Raw genomic sequence first — 21363 nt, forward strand, 5'->3', positions numbered from 1 at the left:
CGTCCATGATCACACCGACCCCTTGTTTCCACTGCGGAAACAGCAAGCAGAACCAGGCCCCTGCACACACCTGCAGCCCACGGAAACCAGGATCTGACTCCAGATCTTTACTCCTTGTTGCCTCTCTCCCCACAGTCATGCCCACAAGCTTCTCACTCACAGCCAGCTGTGGTCACCCTCCTTCCCTCTGTCCCCAGCCTGCCTGAAAGGTGGCTGCAGCTCCGGGCTCTTTATTTGAACCAGCACCATACCCTATACATTTCCATTACCTCAATTAACGTGTGACCATAAGAGTTGACAAGTCAGAATAAAAACAACTTTCCACACACTGAGAGCTGCATTTGACCGTGATAAAGGACTTATCTTTCTCATGCTCTACAAAATCACTTTACATCTTTCCACGTGCTTCTCTGGCACGGCACATGGGGCTTTCTGGAAGTACAAAGTCCAACAAACAGGGCAAAAAAACCCCTGTAGGTGCATGGAAGAAGGGGGTGGTTCTGGAGAGGCCAGGCTGGCCTGGTTAAGAACAGACATGATAGAGAGTTTCACAGAAACCACCCCTGATGACAGGTATGGTGTTCCAAAGAGCTAAATGTAAATAATGCCAGGAACAGCTTCCAGCTGCGACACGCTTCACACAGCTCTGCTGGCTCAGCCAGGAGAGGTTTTCCTTTGGCTGACAGAGGAAAATGCCATCTGCAGAACACGACTGTCCCACCAACAGCATGAGCGGAGACAACTTGCTGCACGGACTTTGGGAGAAAGTCACGGAATGAGCGTTTATTACATCCAGCTAGGTGTCTGCTTCCTTGAAGACTAAAGTCAATCAAAAGGGCACTACAGCGGAGCTAAGAGCACACATTGGGGTAGAACCTTGCTTTTCTTCTATCTTCATCATCTCATACAGAGTCTGCAGGAGGGCATGGCAGCTAGTAAATAAAAAGTAAGGAAGCTCCTCTAGACTAGCCACTCTCTATCGTCTAAGTTCAGCTCAGATTGCTCCTCGCAACGATTAAACTAAAAATACTACTCTTTCCTCATGGAGGCAAGGGCTTTACAGAATGCACTGCAAACTACAGGATATTATCTATGTACATAAAGAACCACCATATCTGGTCAGATGAGAAGTTGATGCTTTCTTCCATCATTGTGCCCTGCCTCTTCCTGAGTCCATGTGAACTTTTGATACCCGCTACTAGATATACACCCATTCCAGAATCATGATGCTCATGTAGAACACCTGCTGTTTCCCTAACAAATCATATAAAATAGCATGAAGTACAGAAACTATTCCCACAGCTAGAACAGTTTTCTCACCTTGTACGCTTGTCTTATTACAAAAGGCTATGGAGAAAACATTAGCTCTATTTCTGAAATGTTTAATATCCTTTTTTTTTTTTTTTTTAATTCTCCTGTATTCTCTCCAAGATGGGAGGAGCATACCCTAATCAAGGACCTCTATGTACAGAATCTGCTGAGGCCAAAGAAGCCCCATGTCTCCTGTCCCTGACACATGTTATGTTATGTGGGAGCTCTCTCATGCACCTTTCATGCCCTGAACACAGGCAGGCAAGAAAGACTATCCCTGGTTTTTTAACAGCTACCAAGGATAGATTATATTTAGGTACAGTCTACTTCCAGCAAGGCACAAAAGCTCCTCCAGCATCTGCTACTCAGGCCTGTGTCCTTGGGGCCAAATAGTCAAGCTGATTACACCATGTTCCAAAATCTGCTTGTTTTAGGGAGACCAGGACTAAAAAAGTCAAACTTAGTATTTCTCTAAATTTAAAATTGACTTCGTTCTTCTTTGGGTTGGATTTATATCTGTTCCAGTTGTCTTCCAGAAATTGACCTCTGATTTACAGCACACTGGAGATGAAACTGTCCATCTGACTCTAGTTATCAAAAAATAGCAATACTGATCCTACCGGGCGTCAGAGGGGGAATTACAAATGAGGGAAGGAGCCACCCCAGCTGATTAGACACACTTCAAAATCCTTTCCTTTCTGCATCCCGCATTTGCTCTTTATTAAAGCAAAAAATAATAATGCGGTGTTTACTTAGTGCACAGGGTAGCTGTAAAATTTAATTAATCACTGTAGCTTAGCTTGCTGAGATTCTTAAATGAAAAGCCCTATAAAAATGTAAAGTATCCCATAAAGAAAACCCCTCAAAATTGCCTCACTTCCTGCTTTTGCATTGTACCTTATGGCACCAGTGGCTGGACACTGCCTACAGTCCTGATTCAGCAAATTACTTGGAAGTAAGCATATACCTAAGTCAATGGACACCAAAGCATGTATTGATATGGTTGACTTGGGATGGACTTAAATTGGTGCCCTATAGACAGTCTGTTTCCATATTTCCCGTCCCCCGCTGAGGGAGTTCAAATTACCAAAGGAGCCTTCCTTCCTCACTCCCAGATTTCCAAATGCAGCTCTAGTCAGAGTCAAAGTGTGAGCGCCTATTTAATAGTACCTTACTTCATGAATAACCTTATGGGTCTGAATGAGTGGGCTTAGTGCACAGTACATTATTGTGAACAATAATTACATCTAGGATTGCTGATCTAGAAAAAGCAAGATTTCCCCCCCCACCCCCCCGCCTCCTTCAAACAGCACTTGCCTGGTATTTGCCCCAAGGTGTAACACATGAATGCACACGGTGGTACAAAAGATGAATGCTGTATCTCAAGTGTTTCCTTTGTCTTCTGGGTAATTCAGTTTCATCATATGAATATATACTGTTACAAGCTGATAATCCCTACAGATCTCCTTTCTTCTAAATCAGATATGCTAGAAGAGAGCAAATACTCTTTTTTTTTTTTTTGCCCTAATTTACAGCCTTAAGATTAGAACACAGGGATGGGATGAGCACAGAATGTTTCCTCTCCCCTACAGATATTATTTTCACTCTTCCAAACCTCACGGGTTAATTTTTCAGTTACAGGGAAAAGCAGAAAGGGAAGAGTTCCCTTAGTGAGATACAATAACATGTGCAGGTTTTCTTGGATCAATTGCCAGCATTGACACTGTATCCTTCAGCTAGCAGTCTGTGATGAATGGTACCCAGTAGCATTGGAGAGAGCAACGGCAGCCAGGCAGCATGGGCGACTGCGTGCCCTCCTAACTGGCTGATGAATTGGGAAACTCAAGAGAGACTCGGAGTGTGGGAGCTGGAGTGGTAAATGTTTTCATCTTTCTCTTTTATGATCTTCCCTTTTCCATTTATATAGGACATTTTAGAGACTGAGCTTTGTTACAAACTATTAGCCCAAGGCAGTGGGTTGGGGAAGTGAGATTTCATGGAAAGACAGAGCACAAGAAAGTGTGAACAACTGGAACTACATGTGATATTAGTAGTTTGTTGTTGAAGGAATTTCTGTTTGGATTGTAGTTCAGACAGTTGCCTTGATGTACTGGAATGAAAATCAGCACCCAATGTGCCTAGAGAAAAACCACACAACTGTCAAAAAACACTCTCCTTTTTATCTCCCAGAACCTTGAATTCAAAATGAAAAGTCCCCATTCACCCACTACACAAAAAATACAGCTCTACAATCACAGTTCTGTGCAGTACCATGCTACAGAAAACAAGACAAGCAACTCCCCCGACAAAAGCACCGAAGTGAGACACTGATGTATCCAACTGCCCAGATATACTCTGTCACACTCCGTGATACTGTAGAGCCTGACTTTAGGCAATACCAGCTCTGGTAATAGCCAAGAGCCAGGGAAGCATCCATTCAGATTGATCAGGTGTCAATCTAGGGCAATTCTACTGAATTCAATTTTTATTCCGTATTTTCTTCCATACAGTAGAGAAGAAAATGGTATTTGCTAAGCATATTGTGACCCATATGTAAGCAATGCTGTAATATGTGTGTGATCAGTTTGTTCACCTGTGTTGCAGCTTGAGCTCAGTCTGGAGTAAGCTCTCTAGCCACCAGGACCCGTGGATCCAAACCAGCTGAGGATATGGGCTAGTGCTCGCACACCACTATAAGCTGGAAATGACATCATGTTTGTTGTGTACTTATAATAGTCAGCTTCAGCAGAGCTTGTGCATGACGGTTGTGCAACAGCTTCCCAGAAAACAATAACAAAAAAAATGCACACACACGGGTGCTCAGTCAAATAGCAATAGGCAGTCTACGAGTGCCAAGAATTTCTCTGGTCTCTTAACTAGCTACAGATCTTAACTACCAAGGTGAGAAAGCTGGAGCAATGACAACAAGGTCTGTCCCAGAAGCATGTGCTTGGGATGGCAACATGAGAGGCTCCTAAAAACACACACACAGAAAAATCCGTATGGGGAGTCCATACAGGGAAAGAGATACCTGGGCACATCCCAGAACATGGCAAACTCACTCAAATGTTTCAATTTAAATGAAGATGAGTAGTGATGTAATGCTATGAGGTCCTGCATAGTATATGCTTGGGTTTACTGCCAACACGTCAAGGTGGAAACCACTGTGTACCTGAGTTAACGCCATGGGCACATCACAGAACTGCATTAGATGGCTGGAGCTCTACAACTGACCAAAATTAAAAGTATTGCCTATAGCTTGTTCAGATAACCCTTTTTGTCCCTTTAATTGTGAAAGGACTAGTTGTGAGACTTCCTTCCTGTCAAATAAATGATTTGTTTTCCACTTGAAGGGAGACCAAACTGTCTACTGGGAGAGCCCTGCAATGGAAATGGCTGAGCAACAGAACTCCCAGTTGTGAGGAACTGAGGGCTTTAACCGAAGGGAAATGTTGTTTTCCTTATTAAATTAATCAGTTTACAAAATATGAGATCATAGAAGGAAAGAGGAGTTCCCCTTGTTAAATATTTACCATTAAATCTCTGCAGGGACTCCTACCCTAAGTCAGGAATTAAAGAACAAGAGAAATAAAGTCAGTTATTTCCTGCATCATGGTATACATGATGCCTGCAGGACGGGACAAAAATCTGCACTAAAGGTGGAACTGTCTGCTCCCTGAGTATACCTTTAATGAGTGTAGGTTCCTCTCTTCTTTTGCTCTCCTTCATTAATTTGTATTAAATTACTTCATATGAAAACTTATGATCTTTGGATAAAGTTTTTAACAATAAGAAAAAATGTTCACATTTAAATACATACCTTGATTTTCAAAAACATAGGCTACAATTAATGGATTTACAAACCCAACTTTATCTTCTATTAAAGTTATTTTTGCAATGCTTTTTAGTTTGTTTTTAGAGTATTTTGTAAAACAATTCCATATTTTGTAAAACAATTCCATATTTTGTCTGCCCTTGCTTTTATGGGAGAGGGAAATTTTGAGTTAACCAAAAGTGACTTCCAGGTCCTTCAAGCAGAGAGAATAGAATATGCATATTCTACCAAAAAAAGAAAACCAAACTAAACCAAAAAACCCACAAGCAAAACCACAAAGAAAACCACCATTTTCACACTTAGGTAGAAAAACATTTGAAAAATTGTAATAGTAAATCCCCAGACGAAAAGGGGGGGGCATCAGAAACTTAGGAGTTATTGAATGATGGACACTTGAATGAGGTATTGCCACATTAGAGGCAATCTGACCTGCACAGTCAAAAATCATACAGGCGATTCACTATGTCCATGAGTATTGATGACATATCTTTCTATTCTACCTTAATATGAAAAAATAACAATAAAAAGTCTTCCTTGGTCCACCACACCCACTAGAACATTTTCCCATCATCTTCCTAATGCTCAAAGCCTGTCAGCCAACTGCGTTCATCCAGAGCAGCAGCAACGAAAAGAAGGAACCAAGACACCAGTGAAGACAACAGAGGACGACTACAAAATCCAACAGCTTGGCCTGACAAATTGCATGTCGGGCTGTGTTCAACAAGCCAATAGTCTGACTGGTGTGGGTCACCCTAAGCAAATGTCATATTTTGTTTACTTCTACAGGAAAATAATGTAAAGAAGGAAGAAGTGTCTGAGGAGGCTGACAGAGGAACTCAGCAAGAGTGACGAATGTTTTGGTTACAGTCGCAGGTCACTCTGGCAACCATGGGAGATTCCAGGAATGCTTTCACCCATTTCTTGCACATAACAAAGCCTAAACTTGTCTGGAATATGTTTAGGTTTCATATAGTTCAGGCACACCTCATTTGTAAATAGCCTGTGTCACTTTTAATAGAAATAGTTGTTCTCAAAACAAGTCCAAATAAGGTTGTCAGAATGACTTCAGTCAGGAGAATCAACCCTTCCCATAATTCCAGTAGATGGTGTATTTCTGCAGCCTTCAGCCCTCAATATCTGGTCCCAAACACAAGTCCCAGCACTGTGGCATTAGAACGATGGAAGTAGCTGTCAATGACTGAGTCCTGAATTATTCTGACAAACACAATGTATTGTACATAACACAAGCACAAGAATCAGTGCAGGACTTGACCCATCTCCACTCACCTGGCTTTTGCCTGATGGTATCCTACCTACTGGTTCAGTTTGGGAACCAGGTAGAGTCCATTTCTCCATTAACTAACAAGAAGGCACCAGCGGGAGAGAAGAGGGGAAAACATTCTCATTGATCCTGTGGATCTCTCTGGTACTGTGGCACAAAACCTGGAAAAGATGAGGGTCAAACCACAGCATCGAACAAATAGAATTTCTAGCCTTCAACTTCGGTCTTGCATGGACCACCTTTTCACCTCCAGCTCTCTACGATTTCAGGCCAGAGCAGCCTGTTGTTGCCACTTGAGTGGTGCTACATGGAGTGGACAGAAATGCCTATTGAGCAAAGCCCATATGCAGAACAACCACTTGTCATCCTGGCTTAGAGACCCAACATGCTGTGGATGTGGAAAATGCAATAATGGCACCCTTGAAGAGCTTCAAAGGCTCATTCTTCCAAAGCAAGGATGGGGCACGCTGGAAAATGAGTACTCACTATACTTATTTTAACAAGCAAAAGATATCAGGCTTGGTCCTGTCAGTACTGAATCTTTTTGAAGCACTTGAAGCTTCATTTTTCTGCTATATCTCAATAAAGTCAAACTTCCAGAATTAAGCGCCAAATTTGCATGGCAATGAAATATATAAACACATGTCTTTTCCTGTAAGTTAAGAAAGCTAAGATGATATAATAGACAATCAATCACTGTTGAAAGTAAAACAGAAGGGCTAAATAAAAGGACTCCACCTGCTTTTAATTTGAACCCACGACACAAGGGAGAAGTTAAAACTCAAATAGGTATATACGTTCCTTTGAAAGGCTAGGTCTGTGCCTGAACAAAAGAAAGAAGCTTTTCACTTACCTCCTGCGGTATCAAAGAGCCCATTAAAAACCAATAAAATATTATGAAGCTTTCTCCCTTTGTGAAAAAGTGCAATTAATATCCTTCAGCAGATGATTATTGATTTTTATAAAGCAATTTACAGGCTTCTAAAGTCATGATTATTCAACCCTCTGGGTGCCAGAAAGGAAGAGTTTTCAGAAGTAGGAATCGTATTCTCATTTCCACATCAGCACGGCCAGAATTTACAGACTTCTGATTATTTTATTTTTTTTTGCCCTCAGGATATTTTTGTTGTTGTTGATGTTGCAGTGCTCCAGCACAGGATTAACCCTTTTATTCCCTCCCACCTGAGACAGATTTTTTTCCATGACCTGTTCTTGAAGTATATCGCCTGTCAGATATTCATCCACTACTCACGGCTGGCGGGTTGGATGCTCAGCAGAGTAGACTTCATGTCAGAAAATCAGCAGCTGCTCATATATCACACTGGTCATTAGTAGAGGATCATTCTGGACCTTTGCCCACAGCACCTTGCTATGGCAAGAGAAAGGCTATAAAACCCTAGGCCCTGTCAGCTGTTGTCATTTAGGTGAGAATTTATCAGGTCTCAGAGTGCCCTCTGACTGGATTATTATGAATAATGAATGAAGCTTTATGCCACACTGAGGCATTAATAAGACTGGGATGACTGGGAGAAATTCAGTACAACATCATAGCAGTAACTTTCTGTGAGCAAGTACACAGCTGGTGGGCTCGCTGGATTTAGCTTATGTTAGAACTGCAGCTGAAATGAGGAGCTCAATTATTAAGCAAGTGGCACAATGTTTTTGGTTTAGCCTATGGGTGGTATTACTGACCTACACGTGGAAAACTTGCAACAAAAGGCTTTCTACCCCCTAACAAAACTCATTTTCTGCTCTTAAGCTGAATTGGTGAACCCTCCTGAAAACAAAACCAGTGAATGTTTATCTTCATATTTACATTTAATCCAACTTAAAAAAAAGGATATGTAAGAGCAACCAGTTAACAATAACCCCCTAACATCTCCTAACACAGAAGTCGTCTAACCTGTTGGTGATACTCTGGGGATATTAGTCAGGATTACTGATTTTCTTCCTTATTTTTCCTCAATTCATTCAATATGTATCCCTACGGCACACGAATGAAAAACAGAGAAGGAAAGAGACAAAAAGACAGCCACTGACCTAACCGGGGCGGGGGGGGGGGGGGGGAAGGCAACAACAACAAAAAAAGCAGATGCACAGCAGAGACTATTGGCAATAATCAACCTCCTGGTGTGGCAGTTCCAGCTGCACTCCAGAGGACCAAGCCCACAGAGCTGACAAGCACTCGAGGCTGTCATTTATCTTAGTACCAGCTTCACTAGGAACATTATTTTATAGGGCTGGACACACTTTTACAGACTCTGTAATATCTTAGATGCATAATATCATTAAAACCTTGGGCTCTTGCTATCTCATGTTACTGTGTCCTCAGCAAAAACAAAAACTGCATTGTGTCTTTCAAATAAACATGTTCTCTCTGAACTAATTTTCTTCCCCCCCCCCCCGCCCCTTTAATTTGGCATGCGGTCTCCAGCAAATCCAGATCTTAGTTCTTCCAAATGGCCTAAAATAAGGAGGCAAAGAAACAGGACCCAGCCTGAAAGGCACCAACTGGAGGCACCATGTCTTAGAAACACAACTTTCTCAAACAGAAAGATATAATTCACAAAGAATATTTTGACTTTTTACTCATGCACGAGCAGGCAGTGCTAGGACTTGGCCTAACTCTCATCAACCTCTCAATTGTTCTTACAGCAGAGCCACTGATGCACAGCCAAATTATGAACAGAGAGAAACTTTATCTTTTAAAAAGGGAACATGCCTTTTTGGCAGGGGCCGGACATAGGAAATATCCATTTGAAAAGGTTCACTTTTCAGCTTACCTATACCATCAGAACTGGAAAATGGAAGAGCATCATAAACCACAACTAATGGCAGACTGAAGGCAAAATACTAACCTGATGGGCAGCCTTCGAGACCCAGACACTGGGACCAGGGACAAACTTGGGCACATGTTCACAGTGTGACCAGAATTTTACAAGCAATCGTGTCAGAGAGGTTTAAGAAGTTTTACTCTAAAATATTAATCAAATTATCAACTTGGATACAATATTAATGTTACAAGTTTTTTAATATAGTCATAATGTAGCAGCCCTCAGAACTATTATTATGTAAATTAAAAGGCCTTGACTTGTCCCAACTCAGTTTCTGCTTTTTGGTCCTAATTGCTTGGACCTGACCCTCAGATAAGACTTGTTTTCCAGTACATTCAAAACCTTTGATTATTTAAGAAAAATCTGACCAGGAAAAAGAGGGAAATATAAACGCCCAAAACCCCCAAACTTTTTTTTGAACAATGCATAAGAAAAGTTCCTAGTACAGCAAATTTCATTGTCATGCAGGAAGCCTGTACAATCTCTAATTTGCAGTGACAACGTGGCCCTTTTTCCATAGCTTTGCTACTTTTTTTGAGAAAAGGAAATAATAAAGAGACAGATGATAACCCCTTCATTCCTTTAGTACCTAGAAATAATGTAAACTGTTTCTTTTTCATTATTTCAGTGCTAGAGACCTCTAATGAGAGCAAAACAGTGTAATCTGGAACTCTGAAACCACAACGTGCAATTCCTACTGAAATAGAAAGATTCCTATAGATTTTTCCTTTCACTAGATTTAAAATATTTATCATTAATATCACTCACTGTATATTTTGTGGCTAATATCTTCATGTTTTTATTTCTTTGATCTAGAATGCCTCATATTTGCATCCTGCCACTTTTGTTATGTACAGAAAATTTAAAGATGACAGTGTAGTCATGTATGTTTTTTTAACTTGCAGATCTATTCACATCAGTCTTTCTCACAATGAGTCAAGAACGTAAGTGATCTATGCTTGATTTCACATTGGTCAAACAACCTTTCAAAAGCTGATCTGAACGCTAGAAAACAAAACTGAGTTTTCTCTTTTTCTAATTAATAATCTTTATGACTTTAGATGGTTTTCATGATAGTAAGAAATGTTGTATGCTCACAACTTTTCTTCTCTAAGGACCTCCTCTTTCACCAAAAACAGACAGAGTCCTATTTTGGATGAGCAGCAGCAAGACTGGGAGTAAAAAGCAGAGTCCCATAGTTAATTGAAGCATGATGGCTATGGGCTTGCAGGTTTTGTTTGGGTTTAAGGGGTCTGGGGGAAATTGGGTGAGAACAGGAACTAGCTGTTCACCTAACTTGAGTTTCCTGTCTGTGTCTCATAACCCTGCTGAGGCTGAGCCCTGTTCCTAACGCTGATGGTTGATAACATCTTGTTTCGGGAGATGTCTACTGAGAGTTTTCCTCCTGTTCCCCATTACTGCCTTCTATGATGGAGCATCCCCACGTGGAGTTTGGGCACAGCAGGTGCTGCTTAGCCCATTTTGGACACAGTATTATCCAGGCCCCCACCCATGGGAGGGGTGCCCGACAAGTACCACAGGGCTGCAGAGGGGCTTAATCGTAGTCTCTACATGGTGATGCTCTGTACAGACAACATGAGAACTAACACAGCGTCCCCCCGATACCCCTCCTCTCACTGCATCTCCTTCTGCCTCCCTTGGATCACAATCCATCCTGCTTTCCTAATATTTAATTAGTACTCTACAAGTTACATCCACGTAATTATTTCCACTGAAATATTTAGAGGGCAGGCCTGCAAAAGGCCCTGGGCACTAGTGCTGCCCGCACAGCGCAAGTACTGTTTTGCAGAGGCGAATGCAGGACCCCACTTTGCTGAGGGGATAGGCACGAGCTGGGACCTCAACATCACGCCCTGCTTTTCTGAGCTTGTTAAAAGATAAAAAGAAAAGTGGCACTTCGGATAGGAAGCATTTGCTTAGACCGTATTTATAAATGAGGTTACATATCCTTAAAAGACATTGTCCTTTAAGTGGTAGTATAGGGCTTGGAGAAACCCACCCAGCCTTGGCAGAGTGAATCCTCCCCATGTCATAAGCAATACAGCAGAGGCAAATGTGTTTGTAGAACTGGCGAGAGATTAAATTTGATTTCTTCTGTGTTTTTTAAATAACCATTTGATATTTCAGATGTCTTGCTGCAAGGAATATTGTCAACGACACCTGAAATGTGAGAAATCAATGAAACAACTAAACTATTTTTTTTTCGTCCCTTTAAAAAGAAAAAAGTCACTGCACTGTGGTAGGTGAGAGTTTACCCGTGCAGTTACTCCTGAGTGATCGTAAGGTTTCAAGCTGTTCTCATGTTTAACAAATGATTACCACAATTCACTGGAAAATGATAGAGGCAAACCTGCTCTGGGGGTCTCAATGTCCAGGACTTAGATAAAGCAGAACACAGTGATGCTTGAGGAAAGAAGGGAAGAAAACCCGTAATTTGTGAATAATGGCTAAAAATACAGCTTTGGAGGCACTGGAGTGATTTGTGAATTCGGTTGCATACTTCAAATAACTAAACACATACACAAAGTTGCCTCCTCTGTGCAATGCTGAACTTTCACACAGGAACTCTCTCACCTTTCTTGGGGAGTGCCATTATAATGGAGCCAATACCTTTGGAAAAAAAACTCTCAACAGAAACCCCCAGATCAGAGTTCATGCTCACAAATATGCCATACAAACTCAGTAGGACCCCTCTCATTTATTTGAGCCACCCAAGCTTTTAGAGTGTTCCTGTGAGCACCAGGGACCGCTGAGACAGCCATACATCCACATCCCTTTCGGAGGAAAGTATCCACTAGTGAAATTGTGACAGGTTCAGGAAACAAACCTTCCCTCTCACCCTCTATCCCTCCAAACAACTCATCCCATACCTTATGGCAGAGGCACTGCAGTTTACAGCTCATTCCAGGGCTAATTTTTGCCATCAGTAGGGTTCTGCATCCTTCCACAGGGAGCTCTATGAATCTCCCTCCCTAATTTGGGCCAAAAGCAGTAATAGAGATTGAGTACAACCGAGTTTCCCATTGCATGTGTCTTTCAGGTCTTTATAGTGGAAAGCACAATTAGAAACTCTTATCCCAGAAGGAAAATGTACAAATCCCTATAGGTCTACTGCTGTAGAAGAGCTAAAAATCTGCACTTGGGCAGGGGTTTTTTGACCATTTGGAACTTTAATCTATTTTCTCCTGCCTGCTGGAGCTATTTCCCTTTTTTAATACTTCAAACGTTGGTTAAACTGAATTTCCATGAGCTCTGTTGTCAGGCACACATTCCAGTTTTTGCTTTGGATGAAAGCTACAGGCAGCCATACTAGCATCTCTCATTTTAAAATATGAGACAGTTCATGCAGGGAGACAACACTACATCTTTTAATTTTTAGGCTGCATAATCTAAGAACATTGGTATAATAATCTTTTAATTGTACTTATGCTAACAGACACATCTAAGAACACAAACACTGCCTAACTAGCTTTATTTTATTATCAGCAATAATAAGTTAGCAACCCATTAATTTTAAAAGTCAAGGTATACACTGTAAAGTTAGTAAGAACCTAGAGTCAATTAAAATAACAACAATTAGGGCATCTTATTGATTTTTCAGCTTCCTCCAGCTACCCTTTACCTATAGCAATTTTGTGGCACGTACCACACTGATTTTGTAGCGTCCAAGGAAGATGATCATTTCCATTTAAAAACTGTGTTTACTTTACTATGATTGCACAAAACATACTGCTTAAAATCTCTGGTTTACTACCATGTATGTCTAAACTATGCAATTTATCGTATTTCGTAAAGCTTAAAAACATTTTTCAAGCTTAAAATTTCTGAAAACTTGGATTAGGAGAGCCTGGGATAGGTGGAAGAAAAGAATAGTCTTAACCAGCCCATATTTTGTTTGTGCTAATTCAAGGTTCTCTTCTGGAGAACTTTTTTTTTTTTTTCCTGAATTTATTTCCAACTACTTTTGTTTTCCTTGAGGGACCTTTGAAACACTATATTGCTACTTTTCATGTTTTTTATTTGCCCTCTGGAACAATAAAGGCTCAAAGGTTCATAAATATGCATTCTGTAAATGTATTATGCTGACAAAGTGTTGCTCAGATAGCTGCACTTGCCTTTAGGGAATGAATAAGTTTACAGCATGCTTAAACAACAGCGTAAGGGGAAAGAGAGAGAGGGAGAGAGCTGTGTCAGCGTGTGGGCTGAAAATGGAACAAAAGAGTTATCCTGAATGCACAGAGAAAATAGAAAATAAAAGTTAGATAAGACACCACTGCGAGTACCTTGCAATAAGCAGGGGTGGGGATTTGTCGGTGTTACTGGTGATGTGCTTGAGAGAGCATCGCACCTTGTTTTCCAGGAAGGCTGCGCAGCCAAGACATCATAAAATATCAAGCTTCGTTTGCTAATTTTGGCACGTGAATCAGGATAACTCCTTTGTTCCTCCCAAAACACTCGGTTCCAGGCAGGGTCCTTGTCCCAGTTAATTCTCACCCCATCAGACACAGATCTAGTTCTGCTTCACTCATCTCTGCCTCACTGGAAGCTTAGGGCTGATGCTTGTCAATAAGTACACTTTGGGCTGGAAGAAAACATTTAGCGATTAAAAATACCATTTAAACACATACCTCCAAATTGGCATATTAATTACTGTTGATGTGACAGTAGGTTTTGACAGGTAAGCCTTAGGAACAGCCAAAGGAGGAGGGACGGAGCATACATTTCTATCTGAAATAAAAGCTGCTGACAACCCTTCCATCACATTCTTAACATCAGGCATTTCTTAAATACTGGAAGTTCACGTCCAGGCTTAGGAGCAGGGGTAGCAGGGAGGCACATCACAAATAGCAAAATGTCACATGTTCTACTGCCCATCAAGCTGCAATAAACCCAGAGAAAGCAGCATTTCACAGCGATGTTTCTCCACTTGAGAACAGCACTACAGAGCCGATCCAGCTCAGCCTGCTTCCCTCCCCACCTGACAGCATATGTAAATACACAGACATGCTACTCTTCACAGGACGACGACTTCTGCAAAAAGTAGTGCCTTTACATAAGGCTAAACAAACATGCCAGTACTGTGAGGCTACAGGTGATCTCTTCAACCTATAAATCTTAAATGCCTGACATTTTGTATGGCTAAAATCCAAAGTAGCCAGCCAGTTGCTACCTCAAACTTTTTCATAGTCTTCAACCTATTGGCTAAATGTCTCCTGAGCAAATATATTTTCCTACTTCATCATCTAGGCTTGTGTCTGGTTCTTTTCTTGGTGAGTGTTTCGGGATCATCTATCACATAGATCAATACTGGCTACTAATACTATTCTTTGTGGCCTGAGATCATCTTCAAACTAATTTAGTCTTTCAAAAGTCTTATACCTTTCCTGGTCTCCTTCACTTCATTCTTCCATTTTATGTTACATCTCTCTTAGGTCAGGATTAATATCTAAAGCTTCTTGATATTTATTTCCTAATAACTTGCTTTGTTTCCTCTTCTCAACTGTGAGCAAAAGCAATTTCCATCTGAACATTTAAAGGATGCTCTTTTAGCCAGGTAAACAATTAACAATGCTTGCAAAAGTAAAATATCAACAGACTAAGAAACCCCCTTCAAGTAATCTCTGGTATGTTGTATTATACTATTCTCAAAAGCTGCCCTCTAAGTTGAAACCAAGTTAAAATCTAGTATGGACTACATACCATGAAGAAAAACTATACAGCTTCTAATGTAAAGTTGTTCTCTTCAGAGAAGGCAAGCCTTTGCAAAAATAATCAAGCTACGCCTCATCAAAAACTTCTCCAAATGCTGCAAAGAAAGCATTGCAAAATATATTTCCTGACAACAGACTCTCAAGATACGTAAGTCTGCTTTGCTGTCTGGTGTTCAGCGAAGCCCCAGACGCTACTTAGGGCAAGTTTGGGTGTTGGAGAACATAGCACGTTCATTTAGTCCTCCGATTACCCCTGACGCTTATCCACCAGGGAGAGCCTGCATTCAACCAACTCCACAGTTCCCAAACTGGGGTGAATGATGCACATCCGCCTCAAAGCATGGAAAGGCATCTGTGCTAGATACAAAGGACTCGAAAGGAGTGGCGAAGGCTGTCTGAGAGGTTTGCCCTGTGAACAAGGATGAAGGGGCAGTCAAATAATCACATCTTCTCCTGTGAAGATGTGAACCAATGTTCCGACTTTCCCCCTCTCACCCAAAGGTTTCCACGTGAAGCAGCAGGGATCTAACAGCCTGTGAAGCCTCAAGTTTTAACCCAAATGGCTGAAATTCTCTGACAGGCATGTAGAGTTTGAAACAGAAAAGAAAATATAATTATTTCACGAGTCCTCTCTATTCTTGTAACTCCACTGCAGGCTGGCACGGCCCTGGCAGCACTCAGCCAAACCCCAAATCCTTGGTTTTTTGTAATCCGTATCTCAGGTCAATATATTGCTCCATGTCCACTGACACTTTTGTCATCCCAATTTTGCTTTGCTGAGAAGTGCTTCATCTGCTTGAGCATACATTTCTTTCCCTACAGCTCTTTTTTTCTTAAAGTGATCAAAATTGCAAACTTTCACATACAGTATGTTCCTACATCTAAAACTGAAATATGCACCCAGTTATTTCTCAACTCTTTTCAGGCAGTGACTCTGGATTTAATGTAAAACAAACTCACCAAAAAAAAAAAAAAGCCTACTTGCAGAGCACAGAATAAATAAAAAAAAAAAAAGGATTTTCCTTGCCTAAGAGTGGAGCAGTCTCCCCCCCTTTCCCACCAGTGCAGGATCAGTAAGTTTTCTAAAAAGTTTGTCTTAAAGTAATTAAGAGATTAACTTGCAAAAATAGAGCCATGCATTCCAGGAGCGTATCTGGGGCAAAAGCATTACAAAACTCCCAGCAAATATATTAAGCATAACAGAGCTTTAATCTATGTTTTCAGAGCAAATCTCAACACCCGTTCAACCAGCAAATTGACTTAGTACCTCCTAAACTCTTGTGTAACATGACTTTGACCTAAAAGCCGCTGCTGTATTGAAAGGGCATCATATAGATGTATCACTGCAACGTAGGAGGTTTTTTCTGTAAGCCCTGAACTGTGTCAGACGCTTCCCCTGAGCTCCGTCTGCAGGCACAGACAACATCAGCCAAGCATCTTTGTGTGATTGTATGCAGTTTATTTCCCTGAAATGGCATTGATTGCAAATCAGGGAATGAAGTTAAATTGTCGGCCACTAGTTCAATTACACCCCTTGCTAGTAAAAGGAAATTTTCCTGGTATGGACCAGGCTAGGTTTTAAATTGAAATTGTATGCAATAAGTCTTTCTTTCAATCAGTTGAGGATGAGGGAAGGGGGGATACAATAATGCGACTGCCAGCCAGGTTGTTCAGTCTGCAAGCATTCAACAGCAGAAGAAAGAGGAGAGTCCTAGAACGAAGAGGGGGGGAAAAAGAAACAGGCTCCTGGGCTATTCAAGACAGAGACAGACATACTGTGAGGGTTTCCAACAGAAAGATAACAGATCAAGACAGGGGATACAGATACACACACGTTCTGCATCTGTCCCATAGATCTAGTTTAATAAAGCACAATTGATGATCATTTTTTTCTTTTCTTTTTTTAATCTATTATTAGGTTTTTCAAGCGTATAAGTGTTTCTTAATCAAAAGAACAGTTCCATACAGCTCTTGACATCAAAGGAGAGCATTTCCAAAGCTATTACAGTATCAAAGTAATATTCTGTGCAGAATCTAAGGTGAACCATTGGAATAATCCTTCTGGGATAGAGATAAAAAAAAATGCTGCATTCAATGTTGCCCAGAAGCATCGAAAGCAATCTATCAAAAGGGCCATAAAAATATTGGGCCACACTTACTTGATGCATGTACTCACTACTACTATTATTTTCCTCCATTTTCTCTTTGTCTGGTTAGCTACTAATCTTACCTTTGTCTGAAAGTTCCTGCTGTATATATGAAAGTACCAGAGCTGATTAGTGAGTCACAGGAGGAAATGACCTCTGATGTGCTTCAAATCCATAAACCTTTTATATAGTTGAATCATATTATGAAAAAAAGTGTTAAGGCAAAAATAGCAGCATTGTAGCAGCACTAAGGTGAGGCTGCCTGATATTAGCAATCCTTTTCATGTGCCCTTAACAGATTTTCACTATGCCAAAGTCAGTTATTAGCGACTTCTCTTCTCCTTATTCAATGTGCATTTAATAGCAAACTGTATTTAACTACAGCACTTTAGCTTGATAATCCATTTCGATAAAAGACTTTGGTCATCCAACCAACCATCAACTTAATTATATGCACTGTACAACACAGACTTCTCCCTTCACCTATGTGAGTGAAACACTGGTTTATTTGCAGAAAGGATGGGCCATTTGGTAGCAGCTCTGGCGAAGAGAACCAAAGGTGCAGGGGAAGAGAGGGAGAGAAGGTAAGGAGAAGTTACCAAACAGCAAGAGCTGTTCCATCTGACAACAGCAGTTAACTTGCTCCTTGAACTTAACATCTGGTAACATTTTCATCTTCTGCAAACTTGTAAAATGTTATGGTATTTTAGACAGCAGGAGTTCGTTTCCAAAAGAAATTTTAACAGTACAAAGAGACCACAAAATCCATTTCTTACTGGGCCATAGGGTTTTCTAATTCTTAACTTATAGCTTACTTCAACAATACCTTAGAAGTTCTCCATTGGCTTATAATTTTTTGAGAGTATTTTTAGCATTAGTTTTCAGCAGGCATAATATGCTTATATGGAAAGGTTGTCTCTTACATACCCTCATCATAAAGGGATAAACGTGGGTAGATATAGAGGAGATATTTTTTCCTTTGCTGCCTAATAAGGCCAGCATGGGAACCAGCGAAAACTTTGTTGCTACCAAAACACATCTAAAGTTAATACCCACAGAGGAAGATGCAGCATTTTCTGGAGCTATGGTTCCCACCTTCACACTCCTAGCTTGCGGTGCGGAGGAACTGTGCCTCTGAGGGGGGTACAGAGGTACGCACACACCCCTGCCACTACAGGAGAGGTTGGCAGCCGATGGTGCAGGATGCTCTTGCCCTCCAGTGCATGCAAGGGGTGGCCAAGGAAACGGAGCCAGTTAGAGACTATCACCTTCTAATAATTCCTTCTTCCCTGACATACTGCTACAGCTATATTAGAAACTGAACTTGGGGTTACATGAAGCCAGCAAACATTTATTAGTTTGATATTAAATGAGCTTTAAAGAAACTCCAGCATTGCCCATATGCAAGCAACATAAAGGGTCGCTCAGGCACAAAGACCCAACGCACCCATCGTGTGTGCTGTAGGAACTGTTTGTAATCAAGCTTCACTTTAAGACACAAACAGCAACAACAAATCCCTTTAAAATGGTTTCTCTTATGCATACGTATATTGCTGCATGATGGCTGCCCCCATATGTGGAATTAACACCTGCTCCTTCTAGGAAAGATTATTTTTAAATAGAAAAATATGTGATTAGGTGAGGATGCCTTAGCAAGTACCAAGTAGCTGGAGTGGCAGTAGGCACTGCATTTGCTACTCTTTAAATTAGCACCATTCCAAAGCATAAAACAATCACACGATCATCAGAAAAATGCAAGCCAAACCTGCTGTGACCCAAAATGCAATATTCTTGCCTCAGTCTATGATGAGATAACATATAATATAAACAGCAAACCTGGAATGAATGCTAGGCTTTTGTATATGTACTACTGTAATTAAAATAGGGTTGAAGTACTTGCAAATACTACAGATTAAGAACTGTCAAGATTGGAGAAAACTGAGGAACTGCAAAATTCATTTATCAAAAGGAAAACAAATTGCTGATGATTTTTCACTATGGTGAAACACAAGGTAATGCACTATAGGAAAAATAACAGAAAGCATAATTTCTTTCCTTTCAAATTAAGTCCGTTCGAAAATTGGTTACAAATTAACTGTAGAAGTAGACATACCTGCAGACAGATCTTTAAAAATATTAAGCTCCCACATCAGATAAAGGAAGTTCCAAAATAAAGAAGCCAGACTGCATTTTAACAATGCACAGGCATTCTGGAAGACATTGATCCTGATCAACCTCACGCACCAAACTTAGCATGCTGAATCTGAAGGTGAGGCAGTCAGAAGAAAAAGTTATACATCACCTTTTGGAGCAATCTTTGTAAAGCTCACAGTCAAAACCATCCTTGGGAGGTTTATCTGTTTGTTACACAAAGGATTTTAAGGAAATCCCCCTTCTGAACTGGGACGCTCCTTCTTCTCAACATTACAACTGTATTTTCCTCAACCTGGGAGAGGTTAACAACCTCCACCACAACTGGGGACAGATCCTCTGCTGCAGATGGTAGGAGCACCCAGAAGAGCAGCTATGCAGCTGAGCAGCTCACAGGATGAGAAAGAGCTGCTTCAAACCTGCGGTGAGCTTCCCGAGCGAGCTAAATTAGCTATGCTATTACTTTGCAGGATTTACTAAGCTTGCGTTTGCCTCTTCACTCATGCTTGCTGCACACATACAGGGGAAAAGCATGCTACATATCTTTAGGGGTAAAGAAGTAACACAGGCTGCTCTTCCAGCTATCTCATTCTATTTGCATTAATGTCTTGTGATGGATTTAATAAAGCTTTCGTAGATCTCAAGCTTCACGAAAAACAGATAATCTAAGGGAGAAATTTGCTAAGTATTTGTCACCATGCTGTCCTACAGGGATGAAAAATTGAGAACATGTTCATAGATAGCTGCCCCTTAAATCCATGCATGAGCATTTGTGCTTTTGAACAACCTGATGAATTACTGAGGTATGCCTTTGCCTGAAACAAAGTGAATAATCCTGCATGGTCAAAAAAACAATCACTATGAAATCACAGTGAACTGAGCAGTTCTTTATAGCAAGATATATGCTTATATACTTTGCATTTAGCATAGGCCATAACACTAAAGATCATTATTTATATCTTTACTACCTTTAATGGCTTCTTATTTGCACTACAGAAAGCAAGCAAGAATCTTAGGAGAAGTGAAATTCTATGTGGAGCTATTTATTACAGGTAAAATGTTTCACATATTCACTTACAAGACCTCAAATATGGTGTAGATAAAATAGTATGAGAAACTGAACTGCTCCGGGGACAAGATGGAAGGAGGCAGTTACAGGAAAAGATTTCTATCCTACGGAAAATGTCAATTTTTTTCACCTGCATATTGCAGAGACTTGTATATTCTCTTATTTCCTCTGCCTCACTTGTCTGCAAGATGACAAGTGATGCCTAACTACTTTGGCATATCATATTACATTGTGTCATTCCACCACCTGCCAATGCAATTTGTTAGAAACAGGGAAAAGAAAAAAAAAATACACACTTTAGCCAAAAATAGAAACACTCATCTTGTATTAGTAAATAGATCAAGAAATATTGATCTACAAAAGTAAGCGAGCACGAGTAATATAAGTATCAGTCTCATAGGCAGATCGAAGGATTTAAAGGCATTTCAGTATTTGTGCATTGATAGCTGTGTGGAAGACAACATCTATCTCAGAACAAAATACGATTCTGCAAAACACTGCTGCTCTTTATACTTTCCTTAAGGGTAGCATATCTGGTGACGAAAGAAAAGCTAAAGAAACTAGAAGTTTTCATAAAAAAATGTTATGGAACTATAAGCAAACATGCAGTTATCTTTGCTAGCAACAAGAAAAGGAAGTGCCATTTAAAAAAAAAAATCACTGCCTGGATCCTCATTTGTTCTTAAAGTTTAGTGCTGAATCAAAGAGAAGTATATTTGTTCTACGACCACAGAAAAATCCTTCATTTTTATACAGTCCACATTTATCAACAAAAAACAAAATCGTCTTTCAAAAAAAACCAACACTATTTATTTTGCTCTGCAGCGAATATTAATGGACAAAATATAGACAGAGAAAACAGCAAGTTTACTAGTACTAGCCAAATTACAGTGATAATTTCAAAAGGTCCTATGTTTTGGGTAATTGTTTTGTTACTTGTAATGCTACACAAGTACTTTTAAGAGTGAGATCTGAACTCAAAATTTTTCCCTCAAAATCCTG

The 21363-nt window shown here is 40.4% G+C and overlaps 1 long non-coding RNA gene across 1 annotated transcript in view; it reads right to left on the reverse strand.

Annotated features, from left to right (window-relative positions):
- Positions 1 to 6836, reverse strand: part of LOC142602778 (uncharacterized) — a 33149-nt gene extending 26313 nt beyond the window's left edge. The window contains exon 1 of the long non-coding RNA XR_012836570.1: positions 6434 to 6836. This is a non-coding gene — a long non-coding RNA (uncharacterized LOC142602778). The remainder of the gene's footprint in view (positions 1 to 6433) is intronic.
- Between the last annotated feature and the right edge of the window lie 14527 nt (positions 6837 to 21363).

Source organism: Balearica regulorum, chromosome 8 (assembly GCF_011004875.1).
Source record: "Balearica regulorum gibbericeps isolate bBalReg1 chromosome 8, bBalReg1.pri, whole genome shotgun sequence".
NCBI lineage: Eukaryota > Metazoa > Chordata > Aves > Gruiformes > Gruidae > Balearica > Balearica regulorum.